The sequence below is a fragment of the Dendropsophus ebraccatus genome, chromosome 3, assembly GCF_027789765.1.
Source record: "Dendropsophus ebraccatus isolate aDenEbr1 chromosome 3, aDenEbr1.pat, whole genome shotgun sequence".
In the NCBI taxonomy this organism is placed as follows: Eukaryota; Metazoa; Chordata; class Amphibia; order Anura; family Hylidae; genus Dendropsophus; species Dendropsophus ebraccatus.
In genome coordinates, this window is record NC_091456.1 from 39,071,176 (window position 1) to 39,087,012 (window position 15,837).

The 15,837-nt window shown below is 46.9% G+C and overlaps 1 protein-coding gene across 10 annotated transcripts in view; it reads right to left on the bottom strand.

The window, feature by feature from the left end:
• The window catches only part of ZNF219 (zinc finger protein 219), a 70,301-nt gene that overhangs the window by 37,881 nt on the left and 16,583 nt on the right, over positions 1-15,837 (bottom strand). Inside the window, exon 1 of one of the 10 annotated variants that reach the window (XM_069961518.1) lies at positions 4,065-4,185. The exons of the other annotated variants lie outside the window; for them this stretch is intronic. The gene's annotated coding sequence lies outside the window, so the exon portion shown is untranslated. Of the gene's footprint in view, positions 1-4,064; positions 4,186-15,837 lie in introns of those variants that run through there. 10 annotated transcript variants of the gene reach the window in all.

Below are 15,837 nucleotides of genomic sequence, written 5' to 3' on the forward strand. Positions count from 1 at the left end.
GGATCGTATACGGCGCAGTGAAAAATGAACAAGACCATTGTTTGAGGACGGAAATATTGAAACTCACGGCCGTGGATTTCCATGCGGTCCCGTACGAAGTACTTATTTCAGCCAAATTGAACTTGATTTTTCGATCCAAAAGGTTCTGTGTGGTTTACGGGGCTGGGCGAAGATTTCCAAGTAAATGACCTGCCTCAGATCGCTTCGAAACAAGCTAGGGAAGCATAACTGTACTGCAGGCGTATGTTCGCGATGCGTACGCATCCGGCCGCATGTCTATTTTTCCCACGCCCGTAGTTTCAGCCTCACATGTACGGCGGCGTACGATCTACGGACGGATTCATGCGCAGTGTGAACATAGCCTTAAGCTCCATTCATTTCAATGGGGCTGATTTGCAGAACCCCACTCAAACTAGAGTTAGTAGTCCTACTGTTTCTGGAAGAAAGCAGCCATGTTTTTCTAAGCCTGTATAACCCCTTTAAAGGGAACCAATCAGCCCATTTGAGCTGATATGGTTCCCTTGAGCATTGTATAAAGCACCTGGAGCGGCCCCGACACGTACTGGCCGCGGCCGCAGCAGGTGCTTTATAACGGAGAAAATGACTTTTATTCCCCGGCTCGTATCTAGTCACTGTGTTCTGCCTGTCAGCGCGCTCGGCGGGATGATTGACAGGCAGAGAGGCCAGTAACGGACCTCTCTGCCTGTCAATCATCTCCTCTGAGCGCGCTGACAGGCAGAGCGCAGTGACTAGATACGAGCGGGGAGCCGCCCACCATGACTACTTCCCCGCTCGTATCTAGTTACGAGCCGGGGAATAAAAGTCATTTTCTCCGTTATAAAGCACCTGCTGCGGCCGCGGCCGGTACGTGCCGGGGCCGCTCCAGGTGCTTTACACAATGCTCAAGGGAACCATATCAGCTCAAACGGGCTGATTGGTTCCCTTTAAGATCTTCCATCTCCCTTTTTTCCACAATGTAATACAGAAATATTTTTCAAACCAATAATGAAACATAGGTGGGGGACAAATGTGGTAAATTTGCTTTAACTGCTGTTCTTTTATGTATGTTTAAACCAGACAATTATTAATATGACAATATGGAAATGAAAAAAAAATCTAGATATTGGGGGAGATTTATCAAACATGGTGTAAAGTGAAACTGGCTCAGTTGCGCCTAGCATCCAATCAGATTCCACTTTTCCTTCCTCACGGACGCTGTGGAAAATGAAAGGTGGAATCTGATTGGTTGCTAGCGGCAACTGAGCCAGTTTCACTTTACACCGTGTTTGATAAATCTCCCCCATTGTCTTGTCTAATGGTGCGTTTACACAGAGAGATTTATCTGACGGATTTTGGAGGCCAAAGCCAGGAATGGATTTGAAGAGAGGATAGATCCCAGTCTTTTCTTTATGACTTGATCCCTGTTTATAGTCTGTTCCTGGCTTTGGCTTCAAAGATCTGTCAGATGAATCTGTCTGTGTAAACGCACCATAAGTTGCATTAAGGAAAGCAATTCTTAATTTGTGGTATCCTGCAAACAATCCTCCCATATATAACTTTGTTTTTGATCACTTTATCACTTTAAACACCTTTAGGCCTGAAGCATCTATCAAAGCCATGTAGCTGTGCAGCAAAAAAGTATATGTGCCACTGGAGCATGGTATGTGAGGGATATGAAAGTACGTGCTTGATAACAGCTATACCAACACATAAGGCCTGAATTTGTCCATAGACATATCTTGGGCGAGATATATGAAAGGGGTGTATTGTAGAACTGGCTCAGTTGCCCCTAGCAACCAATCAGATTCCACTTTTTATTCTTCAAAGATTCCCTGGAAAATTAAAGGTGGAATCTGATTGGTTGCTAGGGGGAGCTGAGCCAATTTTACTTTACACCACTTTGGAAAAAATCTCCCCCAAGATATTTATCTGAACATAAATCCAGTATAAGTTGGCCATATACATATTACAGCTGTCAGGTAAAATGGTAATTTGGTTATCTCGGCCGATCCCTCGCCCACATGTATACTTGGCTGAGCATGCATATGTGTTTTCAATGGAAGAGCGGGTAACACATTGTCAAATGATTGGACAGTAGAAATCTAGCTACCTGACTAATATATAGGGATATTTAAGAGACCACCATACAGATTAGATTGTCAGCTGGTCCCATTAAAATCGAGAAGATTGGACGAGACCTAGGGTCCTATTAGGTGGAACGATTTTTCACTTCTCCGATTAAAAATAAACGATCGTAAGCAAGCACTTTGGTGAACGACCTGAAATCATTCGCCATAATACATGGAACGATAGTCATTAATCATGTAAATATACTAATTAGTTAGTAACTGTAATTATACTATTACACGAATATTCGTAATAACAAATGAACAAAGTGTACATACGCCGAAAGATTAATGAACAATAACAACAATTTTATGATCAGCTGAATAAATGTGATCTGCCACATACGAACGAATTTCATTAGTCGTTTGATCATTGCCTGTATACACACGGAAAGATTATCACTTAAATTCGAACAATATTACGATTTTTTGCAGGGTATTCTCTCTGTGTAATAGAGGCCCTAGCAAGCATTGATCAGTGCGAATGGCAATTCTTTGCAGTGCTTTTAGGAGGTAGGATCAATTGTGCGGCCGGGCCACACAAACGATCCTTGTATTATCCCTTTACACAAAGATTTGGCCAAAGGGGATAAATTTTGAAGCTGCACAAAAGATGCAATCAGCTGATGAATGGGTGTTTTCCCGCTCCTCTGCTAATAGCTGACACTATTAGGCTATGTTCACACAACGTAAGTTCAGTGGGAATCACAGCCGTGATTCCCACGGAACTTACGTAGTGCTGCCTTCTGAGGGAATCCCGGACGGAGCGCATGCACATGGTATACACTCCAGCCAGGATCCCTAGCAGTGCCGTAGAAAACTGAAATGCCAGTTTTCAGTCACACTGCAGAAAATTGTTTAGGAATGGTTTGAGGAATGGGACATGAGTTCAAGGTCTAGATTTGGCCTTCAAATTCTCCAGATCACAATCTGTTTGCGCATATGTGGGAAGTACTGGAAAAAGTCAGATCCACTGATACTCTCACCTTCCAACTTACAGGACTGCAGAATTGTAGGAGAAAGCTATGACAGGACATCATCAAGGGTCTTGTGGAGTCCATGCCTCCACAGGCTACAGTTTTAGGGGCAGAAGAGTGACCTACACACTATTCTGTTTCATGGTATGACTGATGAGTATATGACATAACTAACACAATTGTATTTTTAGCAAGTGATAAGTTCATAGAATCATCCAGATATTCATCGGAAACCCAATGAACACCACAGATGGTCAAATCCACGTATATAAACAAGTTTATACAAACAGACAAAGTAAAAATATAAGAATATACATAAAACCCTTAAAAACTTTCAATAACTGTAAAGAGGTACTCTGGAGTACCATGGGCCGTTGCCACATAGCGCTATTGATACCGAGCAAGCCTCTCCCCCCTGTGTACTGTATATTCTTTACAGGACAACAGGATAACCAGAAGTGGTAACGGGACTCGCTGAAGCACTGGAGGTCGGCCGGCCCACCCTCAGTGGGAGGGAATTCTCTCTCCTCTATGACGCATCTCCATTGATTCTAATGAAGCCGCGTCATAGAGGGGAGGGAATTCCCTCCCACTGAGGGCGGGCCGGCCGACCTCCAGTGCTTCAGCAGGGCCTGGTACTGCTTCCCCATGACGGCGCCAATCTATCGGGTGTTAAATTCAAGAGGATGTACCTGGTGGTACATCCTCTTTAAAGGGATTTTCCTATGAATAAAAGTTATATATGCTGTATTTGCAAATGAAACTTTCACATTGGTGCGCCTATTCTTGAGAGGTACTCAATAATACCACCTGTGGAAATCCTAGGATAGGAAGTGACAGGGCCAGCTCCATGTTTTTATAGGCCCTTGGGCAACAGAGCCTCAGCGGGCCCATCCATCATGCACAATCACTACACCACTAACATAAACAAACACACATTACTGACTGACACAGCACTTACAGCTCAGTCTTCTCCCTCTTCCTCTCTGTCAGGCTGATCTCCACACTCTGAGGTTGAGGACCTGCGGGTCATGTGATCAGGTCCTTCACCCTTTTCTCTCTCTGTGCAGGTCCTGCTCCTTCTCCTGTGTCTTCTGATGTTCAGCTCTCTCACCCTGCACTACAGAGAGAAGGCTGAACATTAGAACACAGAGCCCCCCTCCCTCTCTGGGCCCCTAGAGGTATTGTGGGCCCAGGCAATTGCCCGGGTAAGCCCTGTGCTGACGTCGGCCCTGGGAAGTGACATCATGCACACAGGTAGTAATTAAACCCTCAGTGGATATTTATTCACCAAAGCCTATTCACACTTTATGCTACGACTTAAATCGTTTGATGGTAATGGTCGTGGTGAACATAACACTGCCCTGCACCGGGTGGGGTGAAATTCTGCAAATGTTTTGAGATGAACTATTTCTTGTGTTTGATGAATAAAAGCTATTCCCTATCGTCAGAGTAGGGGTTAGCTGACAGATCTTGGGGGTCTAACTGCTGAGACTCTCATCATCTCCAGAATGGGGACCTGACTCTACTGCCTGAATGGGGCAGCAGTATGCAGATGTGACTAATGCTTGATAAATTCTCTATGTTAAAAGGCGGAATTGGCTGAGCACTGCAGTCACTTGGCTCACATAGAGAATGACTAGAGCAGCGATCATCCATATGCGCACTGTGGCTCCATTTTTCTGGGAGAGTCAGGTCCCCATTCTGGAGATCCTGACAACAGCCGATAACTTCCTTTCGTGGGACAAATCATTCAACTGTTACTGAACGTTTTTTAATGGAACCCATTCGAAATAAATCATGTGCTTTTGTTCAAATATTCTGTATCCAAAGAGACACAAGATATAGAGGGAAGTTATTATTCCTTTGAACTCATACTTTTGGAGTAATGTGTACTATTTTCTTAAGGCCATCTTCGCATCAGCATATTTATTATGCATTTGCGCCACTTTTGAGCACATTTGCACACTGCTTGCCAGTTTTGCTTTTTGGCAGATGGGCTCATCTTATCTGGAGTAAAACTTTTAGACATATTTATTGTTTACAACATCTTCACTCAACGGCTGGTACGGAAATCCACAAGAGTCGTTAGAAAAATGATGCTTAGAATCTGAAGACTGAAGGCTGTAATATGTGAACATCACTATTACCAGATGAAGAAGTTGGCTTGCTCTGATGGATGCAACTGGATTCTACTTTGACACATGTGGTGTCCCATGTATGGCACCTGTCGCAAAAGCCTTGAAGTCAAAAGAAAAGTGGTGATGAAGATATTTATTAGTTCGCCACTAGATGTCAGTATTTTATGTATGAGCTTGTATATATGTGTTTCACAGCTGTAGCTACTATAGGGTTACTGTTTTTCCTTTGTATTCTGTGATCCTGTGGTCCAGGGAAGATGCCTCTTTTCTTCTACCTATGGCTATATCTCTTTCTTTGCGCACTCTCTTCTCCACCATTCACAGGGGCTCCTACATACCCCAGTAGGAAGTAGTCACATGGGGAGAGGAAGTGTAGCGTCAGTTTTCCTCTGATTCTCTGAGGAGTAGGACACACACAGAACAGACATCCATGCTTAACTTAGCCAGGGCCTGGCTCTGGGACAGTCCACCTGTGTTAGTCAGAGACACACGTGTATGGAGAACCCAGAGACTCTTCCTTTTGAGAGTATAACAACAGACACTATGCAGTGTTAGACCCCAACGGGAGGACAAGTCAGAGATCCCCCCAGCCCACTCCGTGAACCTCTTTGAGAAGTGCAGGGCAATGTCCTAGTACAGAGGAACTTACCCAGATAGAGCAAAGCAACCGTGCGAAGGTCTCCGTACTCTTATCTCGCAGCGCGGGTGACACTGGATGGTTTCGGACACTTAGCTAGTCTCAGGTAACCAAGACTGGGGCTTATGTCACCCTGATAGGACGGGTACCCCGACACTGCATGGCAGAAGGTGGTTTAGATGAAACTGGGCATAATTATTCTTCTCTCAAGTATTCTTCTCTTAAGTATCTCTCTCAAGTTTGGGTTGGGGTTCTCACAACAAACTTCTCTCCTCTTCACGGCTTAACACTAAGCTACACCAGCACCGCTATTCTACTTCAGCACTTAAAGTATCTTTCAGCACAGATCCAGTGAACACAAGTCTGTACCAAAGAAGTCTGTTACCAGCGTATCCTGTATCACAAGAGACTATTAGTAAAGCCATTTTATTTATTCTCCTGGGACTCATTGCACCAGCACCTACACATACCGGCTACATACTCCTTGGATTACTCTACCCTTTCTGTGGGTGGCGGTACCGACAGTCTGGGTGGGTTATCTCTCCACTCCGGACCACTGTGACAAGAGCCCAAGGGACCCATCACAACCCGGCAGGTCACCGACCATTTCAGGGGGGTAAAGCCAGCCACCACTTAAAGCAGGTATACCACCACACCTGTGTACCACCACTGGCTGAGCTGTACCACAACCACCAGCACAACATCATCCAGTGGTGTACCACACATATCACCTGCATAAACTTTATTGTAGATCAAGTATACTCTTATGGCAGCAGGATAATGTGCTCTGTCACACTGCAGAAAATTGTTTAGGAATGGTTTGAGGAATGGGACATGAGTTCAAGGTCTAGATTTGGCCTTCAAATTCTCCAGATCACAATCTGTTTGCACATATGTGGGAAGTACTGGAAAAAGTCAGATCCACTGATACTCTTACCTTCCAACTTACAGGACTGCAGAATTGTAGGAGAAAGCTATGACAGGACATCATCAAGGGTCTTGTGGAGTCCATGCCTCAACAGGCTACAGTTTTAGGGCCCTATTCCGTCGGACGATTATCGTTCGCATAATCGTTAACGATTAACCATCTCAAACGACCGCTATTGCGAAAGACCTGAAAACGTTCACTCATTTCCATGGAATGATAATCGTTACTTATGATCGTATTTGCGATAGTTTTTTCTTCGCTATTGCGTTTGTATCTACTGCGAATGACCGAACGATGTCTTATTCAATGTGAACGATTTGCGAACGTTTTTCGAACGAGCAAAGATAAAAATAGATCCAGGTCTTATAAAGCGATCAATGGTCGTTAATCGTTAACTGCATTTCAACCGAACGATTATCGTTTAGATTCAAACGATTTAACGATAATCTGAACGATAATCGTCTGGTGGAATAGGGCCCTTAGGGGCAGGGGAGTGACCTATACACTATTGTTTAATGGTATGGCTCATGAGTATATAACATACATAACACAGTAAGTTAATTGAATCATTAGATATGCATTGGAAACTCAATGAACACCACAGTTGGTCATATCTACGTATATCAACAAGTTTATACAAACAGACAAAGTAAAAATGTAAGAATATACATAAAACCCTTAAAAACTTCCAATAACTGTAAAGAGGTACTCTTAAGGTACTATTGATACAGAGCACTCTCCCCTCTGTGTACTGTATATTCTTAACAGGACAGGTGGCCTGGTGACCCTTTTAACACAGTCAAAAGTGTACTAAAATATACCGTTCAGACTATGAAATTCTATGTTCACACTATGTTTGGTTTAACTTATGATCCTATGGATGGGCTGTAAGGTGTGATAACCCATTTAAAGGGGTATTCCAGAGAAAAATAATTCATTTCACTGATGTCAGAATTTGTAAGTTACCTCTATTTAAAAATCTCCAGTATTCTAGTACTTATCAGCTGCTGTATGTCATGCAGGAAGTGGTGTTTTCTTTCCAGTCTGACACAGTTCTCTCTGCTGCCACCTCCTGACCGTGACAGGAACTGTCCAGAGCAGAAGAGCTTTTCTAAGGGGATTTGCTACTACTCTGAACAGTTCCTGTCATGGACAGATGTGGCAGCAAAGGCAGCACTATGTCAGACTGTGTTACGGCCGCGGGGGCGCCCCGCGTCCCGGGCCGCCGCCGCGACCGCTACCTGCCCTATGCAGCAGCCGGTGTCCATAGTCGGGGACCCGGCGCTGCTGTCACCTCGGCCCCGGGGGGCGCCTCACCTCTCCACGCTCCTGTCTCCCGCTGTGCCGGCCGGCGCGCGCGTCCCCGCCTCCTAGGGCGCGCGCGCGCCGGCTGTCTCAGATTTAAAGGGGCAGTGCGCTCCCAATTGGTAGTTGCACCCAATCACTCCCCTATAAATCCCAGCATGCCCTGTCCTTAGTGTTGGAGCCTCTACATGCTTCCCATAGCGTTTGGCCCAGCCCCCTGTTGTTCCTGTGTCCTATCCGTTACCTGGTCCCAAGTCCCTGTTCCTGAGTCCTGTCCGTTACCTGGTCCCAAGTCCCTGTTCCTGGTTCCTGTTTCCCTGTCACTCCACCTGTTCCCGTGTCCAGCCTGTCACGTGCGCTCTCACCTGCAGACCATTGCCTGTGCCATCTCCTGCCACGCCTCGCCTGCCGACACCAGCAACCAAGCCAGGGGTAGCGACCTGGGGGTCGCCTGCCGCAGCAAGTCCATCCCGCCTTGCGGCGGGCTCTGGTGAAAACCAGCGGCCCCTTAGACTCCGCTCCCTGGTGAGGTTTGTGCCATCGCTGGTGCCGGTCCAGTGGATCCACTACTCCGGGCGTTACAGTAGGCTCCAACCATGGATCCCGGCGAGGTGCCCGATCTCCGTGACGTCGCCAGAGTGGTCACTCAGCAGGCGCAACAAATCCAGAAACAGTCACAGCAGATCCAGCAACTCACTGCCGCCTTACAGCAGCAGACTACTGCCCAGCGCACACCACCTCCTGACGCTTCTTCTTCACTCCGACTGGCCCTCCCAAGCAAGTACTCTGGGGACTCTAAGTTGTGCAGAGGATTCTTGACTCAGTGCACCATGCACATTGAACTTTTGAGTAGTCAGTTTTCCACCGAGCGCTCTAAAGTGGCTTTCATCATCAGCCTACTAGAAGGTAGAGCCCTGGCCTGGGCCACGCCACTGTGGGACCGTGATGATCCAGTTGCTGCCAATCTCCGGGCCTTCCTATTTGAGTTTCGCTCCGTCTTTGAGGAACCTGCCCGTGCTTCTTCAGCCGAGACTGCTCTCCTCAATCTCTCTCAAGGCAGCTCCTCTGTTGGTGACTACGCCATCCAGTTCCGCACCCTGGCAGCCGAATTGGACTGGAACGAGGCCGCCCTATTGGCCACCTTCAAGAAGGGCCTGTCTAGTCGTGTGAGAGACGTGCTCGCTGCCCGAGACCTGCCTACCTCCCTGAACGAACTCATTCTACTGGCCACCCGAGTTGATACTCGTTTTTCGGAGAGGGAGGAGGAGGTTCGGCATGAACATTTACTAACCCGTTCCCGTCGCCATCCCCAGCTGGCGCCAGTTTTCCAGAATCCTGACCTTTCGATGTCCCAACCCTCTCCTGAGATTCCTATGCAGGTGGAACGGGCTCACCTGACGCCTGATGAAAGAATCCGGCGCCTGGAGCAGAATCTCTGTCTCTATTGCGGTGGTTCCGATCACTTCCGGCTGGGATGTCCCCTACGTCCCCAAACATCCGGAAAATGCTCGCACCTAGGTCCGGTGGGACAGGTGTCCCTAGGTGTGAATGCCACCATTCCAAGTCTGTCTATGCCAGTTTCCATCCGGACTCCCTCAGGACAAAATCATCAGACTACTGCCTTCCTCGATTCTGGGTCAGCAGGCAGTTTTATTGCGGCAACATTGGTCCAAAGATGGCGGCTACCCGTGACCCGACTAGCCAGGCCCCTGACTATCTCCTCGGTCACAGGCGAAATTCTTACCGACCGTGTGTACTACCAGACCGCATCTTTAGTCCTCCAGGTGGGTCCTTCACATCAAGAAGAGATATCCTTCTACGTCCTGCCCCATTCTTCCCCCGCGGTCCTCCTGGGACTCCCGTGGCTACAAAAACATGCCCCTCAGGTGGACTGGAGAACCGGGGAGATTCTCAGTTGGGGTCAGGACTGTTCCCACCAGTGTCTCAAGTCACCTCAGACCAAGTGTATTAAGTCATTTCCTGTCCCGGCCAAGCCTCTATCCGGCCTACCGGCAGAAGACCAAGACTCGGCGGATGCCTTCTCTGCCGAGGTGTACCCTCTCCCCGTACCCAAGACTAAGGTCGTATCCTCTCACCACCGGAAGAACTTACAGAAGGTCCCTTGCCACGTTATACCGCCTGATCGCCTAGTACCAGTCGTCACCTCCACTCTTCAGAGAGTACCCCCCGGAAAGACTCATGTTCACCCTGCGCTTCGAAGAGGTATTTTGAACTGGGGACATTCCTCGTTGGAGGCCGGGCACCCGGGAGTCCGTAAGACCGGCCAACGGATCTCTCGCCACTACTGGTGGCCCAGCCTATCCCAAGATGTCAAAGACTTTGTGGCTTCCTGTGCCATTTGCAGGCAAGAAAGAGGGGGAGGCCAAAGGGGGGGGGTACTGTTACGGCCGCGGCGGCGTCCCGCGTTCCGGGCCGCCGCCGCGACCGCTACCTGCCCTATGCAGCAGCCGGTGTCCATAGTCGGGGACCCGGCGCTGCTGTCACCTCGGCCCCGGGGGGCGCCTCACCTCTCCACGCTCCTGTCTCCCGCTGTGCCGGCCGGCGCGCGCGTCCCCGCCTCCTAGGGCGCGCGCGCGCCGGCTGTCTCAGATTTAAAGGGGCAGTGCGCTCCCAATTGGTAGTTGCACCCAATCACTCCCCTATAAATCCCAGCATGCCCTGTCCTTAGTGTTGGAGCCTCTACATGCTTCCCATAGCGTTTGGCCCAGCCCCCTGTTGTTCCTGTGTCCTATCCGTTACCTGGTCCCAAGTCCCTGTTCCTGAGTCCTGTCCGTTACCTGGTCCCAAGTCCCTGTTCCTGGTTCCTGTTTCCCTGTCACTCCACCTGTTCCCGTGTCCAGCCTGTCACGTGCGCTCTCACCTGCAGACCATTGCCTGTGCCATCTCCTGCCACGCCTCGCCTGCCGACACCAGCAACCAAGCCAGGGGTAGCGACCTGGGGGTCGCCTGCCGCAGCAAGTCCATCCCGCCTTGCGGCGGGCTCTGGTGAAAACCAGCGGCCCCTTAGACTCCGCTCCCTGGTGAGGTTTGTGCCATCGCTGGTGCCGGTCCAGTGGATCCACTACTCCGGGCGTTACAGACTGGAAAGAATATACAGTTTTGAATCTGCAGAACATACAGCAGCTGATAGAAAACTAAACATTTTTGACACAAGTTGATTTAAAAACATTTTTTTCCACCTTAGTACCCCTTTTAAGTATGATGTAAAGGTGCAAAAAAGGAAAAAATAGCTAAAAGGAATATTTCCGTTTCACTTGTAGGACTCGTTAGGGTAAATATTTTTGCAAATACATTAATTTAGCAAACTTGCTTCCTTCTACTGATATGCTGCTCTTTTTCTCCCATTGTTGATAACTTATTGTCTAGGTTTCTAACCTCCACTCTGCTCTAAAAGCAGTGTACTGCCTGGTGTATACATATTTATATGTATTATACAGTGTATATACACTATGGGGGACATTTATCAAAGGTACGCCAGATGCGTATGCCAGGGAGAAGGTGCAGATTCGTCCCTTCTCCCTGGCGTATGCCTCCAGTACACCCGGCTCGCCCAACGGGGGGGGGGGGGGGGGGGGTTTGGAAGCTGGTGGAGCTTGGGGGGTGTGACAAGGCGGGGGAGGAGGCGTGGCCTCCTCCCAGCCCTCATTTATCATGATTTACACCTGCTCGAAGGCGCAAATCATGACACAAATCTACACCTGCTGGAAGTAGGTTTAGATTTGGTACACTGGGCGCCTCTTAGTGAATCCTGCGGGGGGCAAGGTTTAATATAAGACCGGCGTACTTGTATGCAGGTCTTCGTAAATCCCCCCCCTTATATCTTTATACATCTACAGTACACTATACCTATATACCAGCCAAACAATTTCTTTTAGAGCATAGTGGTTGTCAGCAACGTAGACAATAAGCTGTCAACAATAAAAGGGAAACAGTGTCAAGGAGGCAAGTTTGGTAAATGAAGGTATTTGCAAAAATATTTAACTTGATGGGTAGTACAATTTTATCTGAAACCCCACAAAGTGTATGTACAGTTACATCCATTGTGTCCATTGATGCTGTGATCATCTCACCCTCCCTCATTATTGTGACTCTGCGATCAGAGTCTGATCAGCTTTGCCCTGACAGGCATAATACACTGATCGGTACTGCAGTATATCATACTAGTCACACATTTAGTATCCCTGCATACATAAGAACCCTGGCAATAGAATTATCACATGATTTAACCCCCACAGTGATGTGAGAGAGTTTCAAGGCTAGAAAAAAAACAAATTTTGCCCTGTTTTTCATGAAAAAATTGTAAGGAAAGTGGACAAAATTAACCACTAACCTAAAGCACAATTCCTTGGATAAGTTAATTGCCGCACTCCAAAAGCCATACCGTGTTTATATTTTGCCCACATATTCATATGAGGGGTAAGGATCGTCAAGTATAACGCGCTAATAGCCCTATTTCACGGAACGATTATCGTTCATAGACTCGCTTGTTAACGAGCACTTAACGATTTTTTTAAGCGAACGATAACACATAATATGTGTGGGAACGTGAACGATATTTGTAGTGTAACGATTTTTTTTGCGGTCGTTACATCGTTACATAGTCGTTTAAAGCGTGGGGAAATGTAGGTAGACATTTCAAGAACGACTGAAAGATTTTTTATTCAACGAAAAGATTAGCGAATTATTGTTGAAAGACCAACGATTTTTTTTCGACATGTTGAAAAAAAATAGTGAACGACTCAACGACGGTTTCGCTGTTGTCGTTGGCTCGTTTACAGCTATTCCACAGAACGAATATCATTAACGAGCGGTCATTTAAACGATTTTATGAACGATAATCGTTCGAAAAAGTTCCGTGGAATAGGGCCTTTACACCACATGTAACAGTTACACCAGGATATCAGCTGTCGTATTGACAGCTGATCTCTCGCAATGCCAATGTAGGTGCACAGCATACAGTTTTGCTGACCATGACGTAAAAAGGCATACTGTTGGCGGTTACTAAGGGGTAAGGGACATTTTTGGCCAGGACCTGATAGGTTAAGTGTAAGCTATGAAAACATTTTTCAGAAATCTCCAGCGACCTTGCCATTAAAACACATTATAGATATGCTGAAGAAACAAATTATTCCATTTAGCCAATTCACTGTCAACTAAAGGCTAGCTAATAGGATGGGCAACAGTCTCTAAACACTGCTCAAGAAGGGAAACAAGGCCAAATATATGCCACTGGCTAAAGGTCCTTTTACATAACCAGATTTCTTGGCAGCGGGAACAGACGCATATAAGCGCCGATCATCGAGATCGGCACTTGTTTGCAGTGCCTTTACACGGCACAAGAGATCAAATGGCCAGGCTGCACGAACAATCCTTGTATCGTTCGTGCAGCCCCTGGAAACTGGCTTCTCCGTTTTTCTGGCTGCATCTTCAGCCCTCGCCTCTGGCTGTCAATCATTCTAGAGGAGGCGGTTGCCTAAACTTACAGCAGCAGCTGGAGGACTGGAGAAGCCAGTTACTGCTTGTGAACTGGAAACTGACAGCACGGATATATACATATCTGGGTTGTTGATTTCCCTTTATGGTTTTCGGCCACACAAACTCTTGTTTACACAGGAAGATAGCGATACATTTTAAAGCCTGCTTATAAGACATGATCAACCGAGGAATGGGGGTTTGTCCAGTCCTCAGCTTATTGCCGTCACTTTCTCACTTAAAAATGAGCAAAAAGTGTTACAATTCTGTACAAGAGTTTTGAACATAGACTTAAGAGCCATTTACGGGGGGCTATTATTGGCCAGGAGCGTTGCTAGAAACGTTCCTGCAGCTGATAATCAGCCCCCGTTAATGGCTCTTAAGTCTATGTTCAAAACTCTTGTACAGAATTGTAATACTTTTAGCTAATTTATAAAAAAGGAAAATATTTTACAAGTATTTAAACCCTTTGCTATGGCACTTCAAATTTAGCTCTGGGAACCTCCCATTTCTCTTGATTATCTTTGAGATGTTGGTAAGAAAGGTGACCAAGAACCCAATGGTCACTCTGGCTGAGCTCCAAAGATCTTGGGGGACATTTATTAAAATGCGCCAAAGATGTACACAACAGAAAAAGGGCAGATTCACCCCTCTTCCGTGGAGTACACCAGCCGTATCTCCTGCTTGCCTGATGGGTGGGCAGAGTGCGGCCTGGAGCAGGTGTGAATTTGTAAATTTCTTCACAATTCCTGCACCCAGCGCATGTCCCACTGAATTTATTAAGAGGTGTGTTCCAGGCGTGAATCCAGCGAGGTAATTGGGTGGGGCCTAATTAATAAATGTCCTCTCTTGTGAGCAGATTGGAGAAACTTTTAGGCCAACCATCACTGCAGCCTCCATCAATCTGGGTCAAAAAGAAGCCTGCCCCTACTGTTCCCAGTTAAAGACACATGAAAGCCTTTCTGGAGTTTACAAAAAATAAAATAAAATAAACATCTAAAGGAAACTGCCCAATACCATCCCTACAGTGACGCATGGTGGTGGTGACAGAAGCGTGCTGTGGGGGCATTCCGCAGTGGCTGGGATCGGGAGACTAGTCAGGGTGGAGAGAAAAGGAATGAAGCAAAGCATATTCTTAATGAAAACCTGATCCACAGTACTCTAGACCGGGCTGAATGTTCACCTTCCAACAAGACAATGACCCTAAGCACACAGCCAGGAAAAGGCAGGATTGGTTTAGGAACAACTCTGTAAAGTGACCCAGACAGAGCCCTGACATTCTGAAAATGGCTGTCCAGCAATGGTCCCCATCCACCCTGGCACAGCTTGAGAGGATCTACATATAAAAATAGCAGAAAATCTCCAAATAATGGTGGCATCACACCCAAGAAGACTAAAGGCTGGAATCACTGCTAAAGGTGCCTCAACTTGAGTTTTATGTACAGAATGATGATGAAAATGTTTTTTTTTCCTTTATATTAGTATACGGCTGCAACATAACAAAACATGACTAAGGCCCTGTGCACACAGAGCAAGAGCGGCGGAATGCCATCAGCCTCCATGTCATAATGGCTCACGCGCTGCATCTCTCGGCACTGAAGAATGAACATGTTCATTCTTCAGCGCGGAGAAAGGAGGCGCACGCGCCTCCCATAGAGTGCCATTATGACACTGAGAATGGCAGCATTCCGCCACAGAATTCCGCCGCTCTTGCTCTGTGTGCACGGGGCCTAAAGGTTTAGGCCCAGATTTATCAACAAGTGTAAAAAGGACCCTGGTGTAAATATTTATGGCAACCAATAATAGCTGTCATTTTACCAGAGCTGAAAACTGGGCTGTGATTAGTTGGTATGGACACTTTACACCAAGGTCTAACAGCCTGAAGACTTTCCAAATGCACCGTACTTTCAAGATGTAACAAATATACAGTGGTACCTCGGTTCTCGAACTTAATTGGTTCAGGAAGGCTGTTTGAGAACCAAGCGGTGTCTTCCCATAGGAAATAATGTAAATGTGTTTAATTGGTTCCAGCACCCACCAATAATTACCTACAGCACTTATTTATTACATTGATAGTGCCCAGTTTTATCTCTACAGTACAGTACAGAGCAGCACTATATATTGTACAGGACATAACAATACTATACTATACAGTACATTACAGAACAGCACTATATACTGTACACATACCTCCCAACCGTCCCGGATTTCGCGGGACAGTCCCGTTTTC